Source organism: Rattus rattus, chromosome 7 (genome assembly GCF_011064425.1).
Source record: "Rattus rattus isolate New Zealand chromosome 7, Rrattus_CSIRO_v1, whole genome shotgun sequence".
Lineage (NCBI taxonomy): Eukaryota > Metazoa > Chordata > Mammalia > Rodentia > Muridae > Rattus > Rattus rattus.
The window spans coordinates 18121903-18136406 of NC_046160.1; positions in this window are offsets into that span (position 1 = coordinate 18121903).

Consider the following 14504-nt stretch of genomic DNA (forward strand, 5'->3'; position numbering starts at 1 on the left):
AAACCTCAGAAAGATTTCAGAAAGTGCTTATCAATATAAGCTAACAACAATAAGCACCTCCCTTTGTTCATTTTTAAAATCAGGATGAGGACAATGTGGCACTTTTGGGAGACATTCCCACAGAAGGAACACATACCCCTGAAGACCTCAAAGGGCGTTAAGGAGCATGGTGATTACAGCTGTTCTTTTGCAACTGACAAGGGACTGTCTTGTCTGACAAGGAGATGACCCAAGTGGTTTCTATACCATTCTAAGACCCTGCTTTGCTTTCACTATCATATCAATAAAGCCACACCAAACTATCACTCTGGAGCTGGCCACCAGCCACAGGAAAGAACACCTCTCAAAACATGAAGTGTAGACAAACAAACCTGCCACTGGACTTTCTATTGTAAAGAAGCAAGCATCAGTCAACAGAGGGTTGAAACACAAAGTGGGAGGTGGGGGCCAACAGCAGGGCAGCAAATCTGCAGCAGACTCCAACTTCTTAAGTGTTGAATAGTAGCAAAACTCTCTCTAGGCTATTTGCAGTGTTCCTGCTAGCAACAGAGAGTCCTTTTCCACCTCACACCTGGCACGCTCCTTGATCAGTTACGATGAAGGCGATCAGTCAACATGGACTAAAGCAGGAAGCTGCTGGAAGGAGAGAGTGAGCCTAGTTCTCGCCTCTGAATGGTCCATGCCTCGCTCCAGCGCATTCTCCGAGGATTCTGCCAGCAGACACTCTGTAATACCTAAACCACAAATCATCACATTCCCTACACTTCCAGCCAGAGCTTGTGTCCTTGAGCTTCTCATACAGGGAGATACCAACCAAGCTGGCCCCAGATACAATAGTCCTTTACAAATCCAGTCAAGTCTTCCTTGCCATCTGCTAGGTAGACTGAAAACGAGGTAGACCTTTCAGCATAAAAATAGCTTCCACAGGCCAACCTCAGAGAGGAATACAGGACAAATCAGGCCGTTCACAAGGAATGGATCTTGGCAGCTTAACTAAAGAAAACATTTTATCAATACAAACATGTCAGACATGCAGCTGTACCTAAAATTAGAGGGAACACGTCTCCCAGAAGAAGAAATCCTGCAGAAACAGAATCTCGGGCAAGTCACTCCAGATTTATTTCCAAAGTCCCGGAAAAATGTCTTTCCTCCAAATAAGGAAACCATGCTAAAAATCTGCTGTCTGGTTGTTTTAGGAACCAAAGAAGGTGTTTTAATGACTCTTGAATTTTATCTACTGTGACACATTACAACCATCTAAACCAAAGAAAATGTTTCCAAACTGAGTCTGTAACACAGGAAAATGGCTGTCTGAAAAGGTACTCACCCTGAAAGGGTGCTGTGCCTTGCTCCTGCCCATATCTTAAAGAGAAAGAGCCTTCTGTGGACTGCTCTCCAGAGACCACCTTTGGGGCTGGGAAGTACTTGGGCTTGAGCACGTACTCCTGGGTCTGGCCATGCCGAATCATCACATTCTGGGAAGACAAGGGTGCCACTCTGGGGAAGAAACAAAAAGAGGGTAAGAAAATAAACATGGGGTTTTAAATGTCAACATAAGAAGGAAAGAACAAAAAATGAAACTTTGGAAGGAGCACCAGTACCACACACAGCTCATTTGTGTCACCACTTGTGGCGCACAAGGAAGAACATCCCATCCAGCATGAAGGGAACTCGTCTGTTTAGTCAAAATGCATAATGAGAAGTGGGTTGTCACAAGTGGGTTTTATCAAAGACTTCAGAGCGTAGCTACCTTAGACTTCATGCAAAACATGGGGCATCCGTTTCTCAGAAAAAAGACAAAGACCCAGACATAACTAGGTGCACATACAAACAAATAATAAGAACAAAGCAAGGAATCCGTTTTAAGCACTGAGAGCCAGTGTGGGACAGCAGGACTTTTCAAACTACCTAATTCTAACAGGTGGTTCATTTGGATCTTGGAGCCTCAATTTCACATTCTATATCGGAGGATCTCTATCGTACAAGGCCAAGAGAAAACATGCTCATAGGAAAAAAAAAAGAATAAAATCAGTTGGTCATGGTGGTCTATGCTTTAATACCAACATTTGGGATGCAGAAGCTTGGGCATCTTGAGTTTGAGGGAAGCCTGGGCTATGTGGTAAGATGCTGATATAATGTATATACAAAAGATACCTTATTTATTCATGTAGTGTACTGTATATGAATGTATCCATGTGCATGTGTGTGTTTATGTAGTATATAGTATATGCATTTATCCATGTGTATTTATGTAGTATAGAGTATATGCATGTATCTGTGTGTACATTTATGTAGCATACAGTGTGTGTGTGTGTGTGTGTGTGTGTGTGTGTGTGTGTGTGTGTATGCCAGAGCTAGAAAGCCAATGTCTTCTTCAATCTATTTCCACCTAAGTGAACCCAGAACTCATCAATTCAGCAAGGCTGGCTACTCAACACTCCAGGATCCTCCTGTCTACCTTCCAGGTGATAGGATGACTGGCCTGTGCTATCACATTTGGCTCTTTACACAGCTACTGAGAATCAAAGTCCTTATGCTTGACCTTATGCTTGCATGGCAAGTAGGTTACTGAAAGAAACATCCCTCCACTACCCCACTCATTTTAGAACATGCAAAGTTACAAGTGAAATTATTAGACGACTATATACTACCACTACCAGCAAACAGCCTCTGAAATGGTACCTGCTCTCCAGTGTGTTCTGACCCAAAAGATGGGCCCCTAAAGGAACTATATAAATATTAAAAGAAATAGCATGTAGTATAAAAGACAAGTCATCATGTCACAGAGCACCACCATCAAAAATAGTCAAAGAATCTCAAGTAAGTTTACTCAAATTTATTCATGTTAAGGCTAAAGAAAGAGTCATGAAGTGAAACAAAGTATTTTGGAGAGATTATGGACCAGAAGTGGCTGAATTTAGGGTGCTTGTACCCTGGCATTCATCACTATAAACCCTGTGGTCTCAAACTGTCTAAAACTCCCATCTTGGGTCTGGATCTTCTCAGTTGTGGTACCACATGGGGCACTTCCTTTGACGCCAGACTAATGGCTGTATTACTAAAAGCCTAAGAATCAACACTGAAACTCTTCTGTTTTGATGATATAAGTGTTATTTTGAACTTGAAGTATGCTTGCTGGGGTAGAAACAGCTGGACAAATAAGGTAGTCAGAAGTCTACTCTATCAGCCTCTTCCCCATCTTGGAAATGGACTCTCTTTCTCTCTAAACCTTTCTATCATTCTGCACAAAAACACGGAACTAGCTCCTGTTTGGAACAAAAGGAACCAGCATTCCAGGAAACGTAGGTGGCCACTATTCACTCCTGCCCTGGTCATCTCCAGAAAGATAAGTCTTGGGGGTCTGCCTTCCAAGTGAACAAACCTTTCCTCTAAACCAGAAGAGTGATCATGGCAAGAGATGTGTGGCATATGTATGTACATGGAGTTTCTTCCCCTCCATGTAACAGGTGAGAAACAAAGGAAAGAGAGGAATTTGTATAGAACTTGAGAACAACTCTCAGCCATTCCTAACTTAAGAAAATCCAGACTCCAATTTCTCTGTGGTGCTAGTGTGCCTGGTCACGGCACACTTCAAATCTGCAGCTAGGTATACCAGTTGTCCCGTTCCTCCACCTTGTTTTGCTTCCAACTGCTCATAATGTGTGGGCTTTGCAGTCAGTAACTGTCACATGAACTCTTCACAGTCCCACCAAGAAAATAATGAGAATATGAGCAGACACTGTCTAGGATAAGCAGGGGAAACTGCCCCATCACTCAGTCCACAAACATTTCTGAGAGATAACAGCCACTCTTCCTCTTTCAGGATCAGAGTCCAGCAGACACACTGGCAGTTCCACTGCAGCCCCGTCTTGGCCTTACTAATACACATCCTCTGTCATGATTCTGCTTTTCCTTTGCTTTCACCCTACCACCCCAGAAAAGAGGAAAAATTTTAGTTGTTTTTGTAATTATTTAAATTTATTCTTCTCCTATTTCCAGGATCGTGGGAAGCTTAGCCACAAGGAAGGAACATCAGGTTTAGTCACATCATTGTAAATGCAATTTTCAAGAAAGGCAGTGCAAATTTTTTAAGAGAAAATTTAAAAGAATCAAAACCATAGGAATTCTGGCTCAAAATAAAAACAAGCACACCCATAGATCTCCTTTCACCCATTCTCCCTCACAGTTATAGGTAAGGGAAATATTATGAATTCCAAAATACAGCCACACTGGTAGCTTGAAATATTTAACATACTGAAACCCCCAACCCCCAATATTCATCCACTAGAGGATCTCCCTGTTCTATCCATTCCACAAAATAATGCCTTAATCTTGTACACCCCACCCCAATCAAAAGAACTAGCATTGCTGGACCCCTTAAGGGCCTCTGCTCTAGCTTTTATTCCAGTCATTAACACTTGTCCTATCCAGCTATCATATTTTGTATTACCTACTAATAAACATTAAGATGCATTAAAACATATTTGTAAGATAGTCAAAGTATAGTGAGAAATACTGACTGTTACAAGGTAGGGGAAGTTATGTCTTACACACACCCAAAAGAAGGTTTTCTTCTTTTACATCAACCTCCACAAAATACAGAGAAAACCACTGACATAAACAAAAGCTATCATCATTGGGAAGGATATCCTGACTTTTTTCCCTCTCTGATGCATTTTTTAAGCAGTCCTGGACTATTTCATTAGTGACAGTACATGGAACATAACCTGAAGCAAAAGGACATTGGTCAGGGATGCCTGTGGTACTTCAGACACAGAAGAAGAAAATACGACTGAGAAGAGGAAAGAAGCCATTCAGATTGATATCAGGAGCATTGACCCTCAAGAGGCACAGAAAGAAGGAAAAAAGTAAACATCTCACAAGGCTCAGTGCAAAATGGCCATCCGCTGACAAGTATTACAAATATGCAATTGCAAAAGAGTTCAAAAATATTAGAGGCTCCAATGCTGCACCAATTTGGGTGATAGAAAATGTCCAGAGTTTGCTGTAGGAAGCTGGAAAACTCTGAAAAGGGAAGAATGAAGGCAGAGGCTCCCATCTTTCCCAATCGAGGGCCATGAGATAACACTGAATAGCATGACTTTGAGAAGACACTGATAGAAGAACAAGAAACCAAGGCTGAAGTCTGCTGTTTGCATCCACAGAGACAGGAAGCCAATACATACAAAACAGCAGCTTTGGGAGGAAGGCAGGACCAGGGTGTGGTGAGCAAAATCTTCGCTCACTGTAACAATCTTAGTACTTAGGCAACATTCTCAGCAAACACATTGAGAGGGGGCCACATAAAGGTAACTTCTAGCGAAAGTCAGGGACCAAAGTGATAGAGGTCCCTGAAAGCTTGAAGCTGTAAAGGTATTACCTGGAAGACTGTACCTACTTCAAGGCTAAAGAGAAAAGTAGGAGCAAAGAGGTATGCTAAACTAAAGTTACTAGGAGGAGGGGCTGGTCCATAAAAAAGGCTACTTTAGTCTTATAGACAGAAAGATGCAGTAGATGTCTAGAATGCAGTTGGAGAAAGCCTCCAAGTGAGGAGTTTGTTCTAAGGAGCAAACACCCTCAAAAAGCAAAACTGTTAAAAAAGAAAATATTTTAAAGTGATCCAGACAGAGGATGAACCAAGAAAGGCACTGAGACCATACCTGATGAGCTAAGCTTAGTTCTAGGCGAAGAGAGAGAAAACCAACTACTGCAAGTTGTCCTTTGATCTCCACACCCATGCTGTGGCATGCATGTGTACACATATACTACAATAAATATGAAAAGAATTTTTTATTATTTGATTAAAAAGCATGGACTCAAACAGTCTTGGAAGATAGCCATATTTAATTGTGTAGCTATCCTAGAGAACAGGGATTTATATTAAAATAAATCTTTTGTCGGTTTGTTTGAGTTAGGATCTCTCTACATAGCTCTGGCTGGCCTAGAACTCACTATGTAAACCAGGCTGGCCTGGAACTCACAGAGATCTATCTGTCTCTATCTACCAAGTGCTGAGATTAATAGCATAGTTCGTACAGGTTACATACAACCAACACGTTTATTAAATGTCATGTCATTAAGTAGAAAGTTTTGGCAGCTTATTTTGTAAACACAAATTTTTTCACAAGTAAGATTTGTTTTCTTTTTTCCTCTCCTTTTTTAATTGAAAATTTGTTCTCATGCAATGCATTTGGATCACATTCTTTTCCTTCTCAGATTCCCCCTACCTGCCTACCTACCCAATGTCATCCTCATTCTCTCTCTCAGCAAAAAAGTCAAAAATCAAAGTCAGAACAACAATAAAAAAACAAAAACAAAAAATCCGAGACAAAACAAAACAGTACAGAAAAAGAAAAAAAACATGGAGTCTCCTTTGTGTTTGCTCAGCTACCTCTGGGTAGAAATCCTTTCTTGGTTGTGTGGTTGTGTGGTTGACATGCCCAGTGACACTCCACTGGAAAAAACTGATTTTTCCCTTTCCCACTGGCATCAGTTGCAAGAGCTTCTTGGTTCAGAGTGAACTTCCCCTTCAGTGCTGGGATTTCCTCTGACTTCTCCTATATCCCAGCAGTACAGATGTTGACTGTGGTAGCACATACCCGTCTACTCCAGCAGTTAGGAGGTGCAAGCAGAAAGAGTGCAAGTTCAGGGCCATCCTCTACTATGTAATGAGTACAAGACCAACCTTGGCTATGTGAGACCCAGTCACAAACGGTTTTGAGGAGGGCGAATCACACTTGGTTGGCAGCCTAACTTCTCTGCTCTCTAGCATACAGTTTAGGATAGCGGAGACCTTCGTGTCCTCTGAAAGAGTACAAGACTCGTATTTAAGAAAACAGCTCCACACTGGGTCCGTGACCTATCTAGTCTCACGTACTTCCACCCGACACCTCCTGGATTTACGAATGTGTTTGAAAACACTCAGCTTCTGCAGTGCTGAGGTTTGAACCCAGAACCTCATGCATGGAATTCAAACACTCTACCAACTGAGCCACACCTCCATTCTCTTAGTTTTGTAGTGAACTTGAGAACCATTGTTTATCAAACAGAATAAATCAACACTCAGTCAAATGATGATAGACATATAGATGGATGGATGATGATGGATGGATGGATGGATGGATGGATGGATGGATGGATGGATGGATGGATAGATGGATGGATGGATGGATGGATGGACGGACAGATAGGCAGATAGATAGGACATAAAGAGAACAGATAAAGGATCATGAGTATAGAGCTAGAAATGTCGAACAAGAGAAGATTTCAAAAAGGGAAAAAGGATTATTTTCAAATTACTGCAAAGAATCGGGATACACAGAATTAGCAAAGGCCACTGGGTTTGGTAGCAGGTCACTGGCCACACAGACAGTATGGCAGCAGTACCAGAAGGGGATCAGAGGAATGGAGGGAATGCCAGTAGGAAAAAGAAGGAGCAGAAAGGGGAAGAATACTGGGGGTGGGGGACAGCCGGCTGCTCAGAGATCTGCATCTATGGAAACCTCTGTGTCTTTGTAAACATGGGGCAAACAATTGCACAGAACTGCTCTCTTCTGAAGAAGGGATTAGTCACACACTGTCTACACTGCTGCCTTCCTAGTGGCAATTCTTGGTAGAAGGATTAACTAAACTTTTCCGTATTTCTAACTAAATCCATTATTTGACGGGTGAGGGGGTGGGAGGATCTGGCAAAAGATGCAGCACTTTCCACTTCAGACAAGGAGTCTGGGCCTCACACAAGGTCCCCCAGCCAGCCATAAAATGTTTCCCACAAAGGGTCCGTCTGATACTATCTGGCTTTTTCGCCTATGGAGAGCATCCTGGAGTCTGTAAGCAGCTGGGGGAAAAGGCTGACGAGGGATAAGTGATGGAGGATGAAGGCTCAAGAATTCAGTCCAGGTTCCTTGGGCCAGCGTCTGACTACAGAATCATCATGGGCGCCCTGCTGCCTTCAAGTTTCCCAGCAAGTGTGGGTGGTTGCTACTCCAGGAGAAGAGAAGACGCTAGAACAAAGAGAAAATGTGAGCAATGGCCTAAGGGACAAGCTTTCCCAAGGAGTGCTCATAGGAGTGTCAGGGGCAATGCAAACCACTGAGGTGATGCCACCTGACTTCACACATAAACACATGGAAAGTGAGAACGGTTCCACGGTCTGCGACCTCGTTCATGCAGAATCACCTGTAGGACCCAGTTAGGCAAGAAGCCTGTTGCTGAACCCCCTAAAGGGCAGTGTAAAACATACTGATTGTACAGAACACACCAGAATTGAAGTATTCCAGAAAACAGAAACCATAAAAAAAAAAACCCACCATGAAAGTAACATGAACCAAAGAAACACAGAGAAAATCGGAGGCTGCTGACCATACCAACAATATAAATGTAGGAATGATCCAGCAAAAATTCTTATGGGAGACTTCAGCTGAGATGAAAGAGACAAATTAGAAAATAAAAACCTGCCCTTGCTCCCTGAGTGCTAGAATCAAAGGTGTGCGTGCACCACAATGCCTGGGTCTGCTGCTGCTGCTGGTGATGGTGATGGTGATGGTGATGATGATGATGGTGATGATGATGGTGATGATGGTGATGATGGTGATGGTGGCTGTGTTGTGCTATGGAGAACACAATAGGAAGCAGATGGGGACAGGAGAAATAGTTCCATGGATAAAGGCACTTGCCACCAGACCTGATTACTTAGGTTTAAGACCCCAGGGCCCACATAAGTAAAGGAAAGAACCAACTCCTGCAAGATGTCTTCTAACTTCCACACACACTCCATGGCACATGCAAACACACAAGCACACACACATATACACATTCATCGTAAGCAAATATGTAATTTTTTTAAAGATTCCAGGGAGCACAGCCCCTTCTTTGGAAGCTAATCCAGCAACAGCTTGTGTAGAGATCATGTTGTAGCACTTCCTTTTCTGTAAGTGCTTGGAAAACACAAAAGTTCTGAACAATCCAGGGTAAAGTCAGAGGTTACTACACAAAGAGAGAAAATAGGACCCAACCATTCACTACCTGCAAAAGAGTCACCAAAACATTGGGACAAGCAGGATGACCAGGAAAGGTCATCAGAACTAAAAGAGCTGGAGTGTCCACCACACTCATAGCAAGAGAGTTGATTCCAGAGTTGACACTCCTACCGAGGACCAATAGGCTTGATCCATAAGGGGAGGGGTTAATTCATCAAGACAACATGGCCACCATGCCTGTTGGGCCCTGAATGGCAGGACATCAAAATACAAGTCAGAAAAACCATTTTTTAAAAGATGCCTTGGACAAAGAGAAACAGCATAAAAGCTGCAGTTTTAAGACACACATTTACAGACAGGAGCATGTAAGGAATCCAGAAGGATAAAAGACTCCAGCAGCAGCAACAACCAGCTCTAGCAGGTCAACAACGGTCCCTGCCGTAACTGTAATGGACTGACCCTCTGGCACTGGAAGCAAGCCTCCAGGTAAACTAAATGATCGCCTTGACTAAGAGTTGCCTTGGTCACAGTGCCCTTCACAGCAGGAGAACAGTGGCTTGGACACTTGCTTATCCAATCTGAGCCGGGTCTACAGCTTTCAATCATGTCTGATCCTCACTCTAAAGCACTGCTGGATTTGGAGCCTTTCCTGGAGCTATGGGATGAGACTTCCATCTCGGCAGCTCTGTGACATCTTACATTCTCAATGACCCTCTAAGTCCGCATGTCAGAGAGAACTTACTACTTTGCCTGCCTGGAAAGTCTCTCCAGCCCCGCCGTGCTCCAGCCCCGTCCTGCTCATTCTCTGTCTCTTCCGGAGACTCACTGCTGTAGCCACTGTACCTATATGAACATGCAGGTGCTGCTTCATTGTGTTGTCCAGGAAGGAAGACCCACACATGCACTGGTATTTATGAGGCCAACTGTTCACCTTCCCTCTCCCTCCCTGTAAGCTAAAAGAACAAGAACACGTGGGAGAAACTGCTCCTTAAAACCATTTCCCTCTTGCTAGCTGCATCTTCCTCGTACTGAGCACTGGTACAGGCGCCCAAAGAGTCAAGGGTGAATATCTATGCTCCTGTACAAAATGCCCAATTCCAATCACTCAATCGGTGCACAGCCCAAGATGGAGGTAGGGTAACGGAGGTAGGCTAAAGAGGCATAGGATCCTTGAGCCTCAACAACAATTTCTGCCTCTGCTCCTGGATCCAACAGCCTGGATTCCTCATCACCAAATCCCTCTTAAGTCTCCGTGGCGTGTCTTCATGTCTAAAGTGGGGGCTTTGACGAGACTGTCAAGGCTCCTCAGTACATAAAGACCTCTAAGCCAATCTCCAGCCACACTAACAGAATGCTTTCTGGGGTGGGACGACGGGCAGTTTTAGTATAAGATACATGGAAACATCTGCTCAGAGTGAGAGGAAAATCCCTCCACTTTTATTTTCCTAAATTCAAGCTAAATAAAATAAACAAAGGGGGGGGGCAATTCTTCTAATATTTTTAAGATGAAGGCAATAAAGTCTATTTTCCCAAAACGGCCTTGTTGTTTTTCTATTACAATTGCTGTGAAAGTAGGCCACCTAGGTAATAAATATTGAAAGCATTGAACCAAATTCAAACATCTGGTCCAACCCTCTCTCAGGGTTTCATCCAGCTCAGAGAAAATTCCCACTGCCATACAGGACCTGTAAGACCAGGCCACACTTTTCCTGACGTGAGCATATCTGGGAAAAACTAATGTGTATGGCAGGGGCTGTGGAGGGAGACACATTGAAATAGTATGTCTAGAGTTAGATGATGTGAGAAGCAAGATCTAATCAAGGTAATCCCCCATACACCAATCCTCCTGTAGTGACCAGTATGCTCCTAATTTAAGCACCAGTGTCATCTGTTCATAGGGCCAGGGGAAGGTAGCACCTCCCCGTGCTTGCTCACCTCTCTCTCTCTCTCTCTCTCTCTCTCTCTCTCTCTCTCTCTCTCTCTCGCTCGCTCGCTCGCTCGCTCTCACTCTCTCTTGCACTCACACACTCACACACACACTCTTTCTCACACACATTCTCTTACACACACACACACTCGTGCACACACACACTTTCACATACACTCTCTCACACACTCCTTACTCTGCTTGGAGGTAGAATTCCCAAGTAAATCATCTAAACTTGCTTGTAAGAAAAACCACAGAATTAGCGAGAAAGAGAGCTCATTAGTCATAAGAAAAAGTGAAAGGTACCATAAAGGTCATAACTAAACAATAGACTAGAAAGAAAAACGACATGCAATGAAAAATCCGGGCAATATACATGTCCCTTACAAACACATGACAAAACTAACTAGTAGCCCACTGGGGACATAGAAAAATAAGGTAAATACCTAGAGTACAGCGTCACTGAACAGTAACCCCATGGCCATGGTGTGTGGAAAGATGCAAGGCCTCCAGAGTTCTCAGCAAGACAAAATCAGCATGATTGTTTTGGATCCACTGTGCTAAATTTTTCAAATCCGCAAAATCTGAAGGAAAAACAAACTACTCTACTCCTGCGGCTGGGGGCATGGCTCAGTAGTTCAAACACTTGACAGGACAAGCTTAAAGAGTGGAGTTCAGATCCCCAGAAACCCAGGTTAGCATGCCAGGTGGGCTTCGTAACCCATGTTTTATTCCAACTTCAGATGGGGAGCCTGGGTATCTCCAGAGGGAAGTGGCTAGCGAGAGTAGTAATGTCAGCTGGTTCTGGGTTTGAGAGACCCTGCCTCATTAACAAGGAGAAAGAGCCATTGTGAATGGCTCTGACCATCAACCTCAGACCTCACAAACACACATACCAGCACACACGTGTGTATACATATGCACACCAAATATATATATTTGAGAGAGAGAGAGAGAGAGAGAGAGAGAGAGAGAGAGAGAGAGAGAGAGACTTGGAGGAATTCCTGGTAAAAACATGAACTATGACTATGTGGAAAATGAAATCAAAGACTTAAATACATTGTGCTAGCTATATTCCTCATAGCTTATTTTCAATGAAAGTCTAAAATATACAAATACAAACTAAAAACATTTGTCAGAACACCGTAATCACCACACAAAAAAAAAATCACAAAATTTTAAAATGCCCATTACCTCAAGAGTCGTTCAATATACCAATGTTTATAACATAAGCTACTATGAAATGATTAAAAATAATCAATATCAATATTATAGAGGAATGTCTAGGGCTTACTTTACTTGAGATGAATCAAGATAGAGAAACACTTATATTCCACTTCCTTGTTTTTTTATTACACAATTCAAGACGTTAAACATGATTACAATACACACAATTTCATGCTCCTCACTTTCAGTTACATTTTGTCAATTTGTATTAAAAAATAAAGATATAAAAAACGTAAAAGCTCTAAAAGTGTCTATTACAGTGTGTTGATGTTACTTCTATGATGGTTATCTTTGACAATCTGACTAGCTTTGATGTTGCCTCTAGGCAAATCTTTAAGGGAGTTTGCAGGTTTGACTGAAGAGAGGAGACCCAGCTTCAGTGGGCAGCAGCATCCCAGAGGCTGGGACCTTGACTGAATAAAAGGCAGAAGGGAGAAAATGAGCTGGGTGCCAACAGTCATTTCTTTCTGCTTCCCAACTGCAGATGCTATGTGACCAACTGCCTCAAACTCCCACTGCCATCCCTTCCCCACCATGATGGACTGTATCCCTTAAAACCATAAGCCAAAGTAAACACTTCCTTCCATCCTTGCTTGCTTGAATTGCTTTTGTCAAGTCTATCTGCCACAAAATGATGGCTAACATAACTACTCTAATTGGGTTTTTTTTTCCTCTTACTGTGCTTAATTTATAAAATAAATTTTATCATAGGAATGTACCTATAGGAAAAATTAATATGCAAAAAGTTTAATACTGTTCACTACTTAGGCACCAAACTAGTGATCTTGAGCTATAATCTCTCAAGCAAGTGGAACCTGTTGTAAACAGAAAGCAGAAAAGTGCTGGATGTCAGTAGTAGAAAGCTTACCTCAACTGGAGAAAGAGGAAAAATTACCATATTTTTAAGGTCAATTATCTCTGACTACAAATGGAATAAGGTGAGAAGAAGGAGCCAGAAACAATTCAAATTAGGACCAGCAAGAGGGCTCCCCAGATATAGCCATTTGTTGCCAAGTCTGACAATGTGTCTGAGCCCCGGGATCCACATAGGGGAAGGAGAGAACCAATTCCCACACGTTCTCCTCTGACCTCCACACATGTGCCACAGAAATCATGAATGTACAGGGACATACACATGTAATAAAAAAATTTAAACAACAACAAAAATCAATGGAAGGCATGTTGGTGAACAGCACTGGGGAGGCAGAGGCAAGAGGATTTCTGTGAGTTGAAGGCCAGCCTGGTCTACACACACGGTGAGTCCCAGGCCTGTCCCGACTGAAGTAATAAGATCCTATCTTTTTATTAACAATGAATTTTAAAGGTGGCTATGCTTTTACAAATGCATAGCATTCTAATTGTCTTAAATACACAGATAATTGGAAACAAAAATATCATTCTAGGGTATTCCACTTGATTGTTAGTACAGCGGCCATGAGATGAGGTGCCCAACACAGAGGGAACCATATTCAGTGCTGCAATCTAAGAAAAAAAAAAAACAAAACAAAAACACTGAGACAAGAACACTTTTGATGAAGCACCTCACTGTGGTTTCCTTCTGCCTTGCTCAGGGCTTGCTGAGCTTCTCCTGTCTCTAAAGCTTGACTTCGCACCTTATCTGGGCAACTGTTGGCCACTACGTCATCAGAAAGTGCTCTCCACTCTCCTTTCTTGCCTCTGAGATCACAACTGCACACACATTGTTGCACAGCACCATCCCCGAGCATGGGGAACCTGACTTTTCAGATAACCTTTCTCTTCTTTGATCTCTATATTATGTAATCTAAAGTTCACTCATCCCTTCTTGTTTTCATTTATGTTCTCTCTCTTTTTTTTATTAAAATCCCCCCACTTACTGCTTTATAAAGACCACACTTCTTTTAAGTGCTTGGTCCCATTTATAACGGTGACCATTATATGCTGACTTCAACATACCCTGTAGCTTAGGCCTGTTTTCTGCCAACTGATTTATCTCTTACAAGGGACCATGCTTACAAGCAGAACATGGCTGTCCCGCTGTCTGGGAGACTATTGTGGAGTCTCTGGGTATCCTTCGGAGGGGTATTCTTTGTTCTGATGGACTACACGGTCATGTGGCTGGACTTCAACTCTGAATTGTTACCTTGTGCTCTCTCTCTATTTTTGACCTGTGATTTCTCTATTGGAACTGCAGAGTTCCCCCAGGAACCAAAGACTTTGAACAGAATATACACATGGACATTTGGGGTCTCTTTCTCTACAAGTTTGAGTCCCTTCCACTTCTTGGTTTTTGGTTGCTTTCCAATGTCTTTGTGTAGTTGATTTGATATCTTGTCCATATTTTATATGAGCAAATAATAAGAAACCCCCACTTATATTTCGAAGCATCTTTC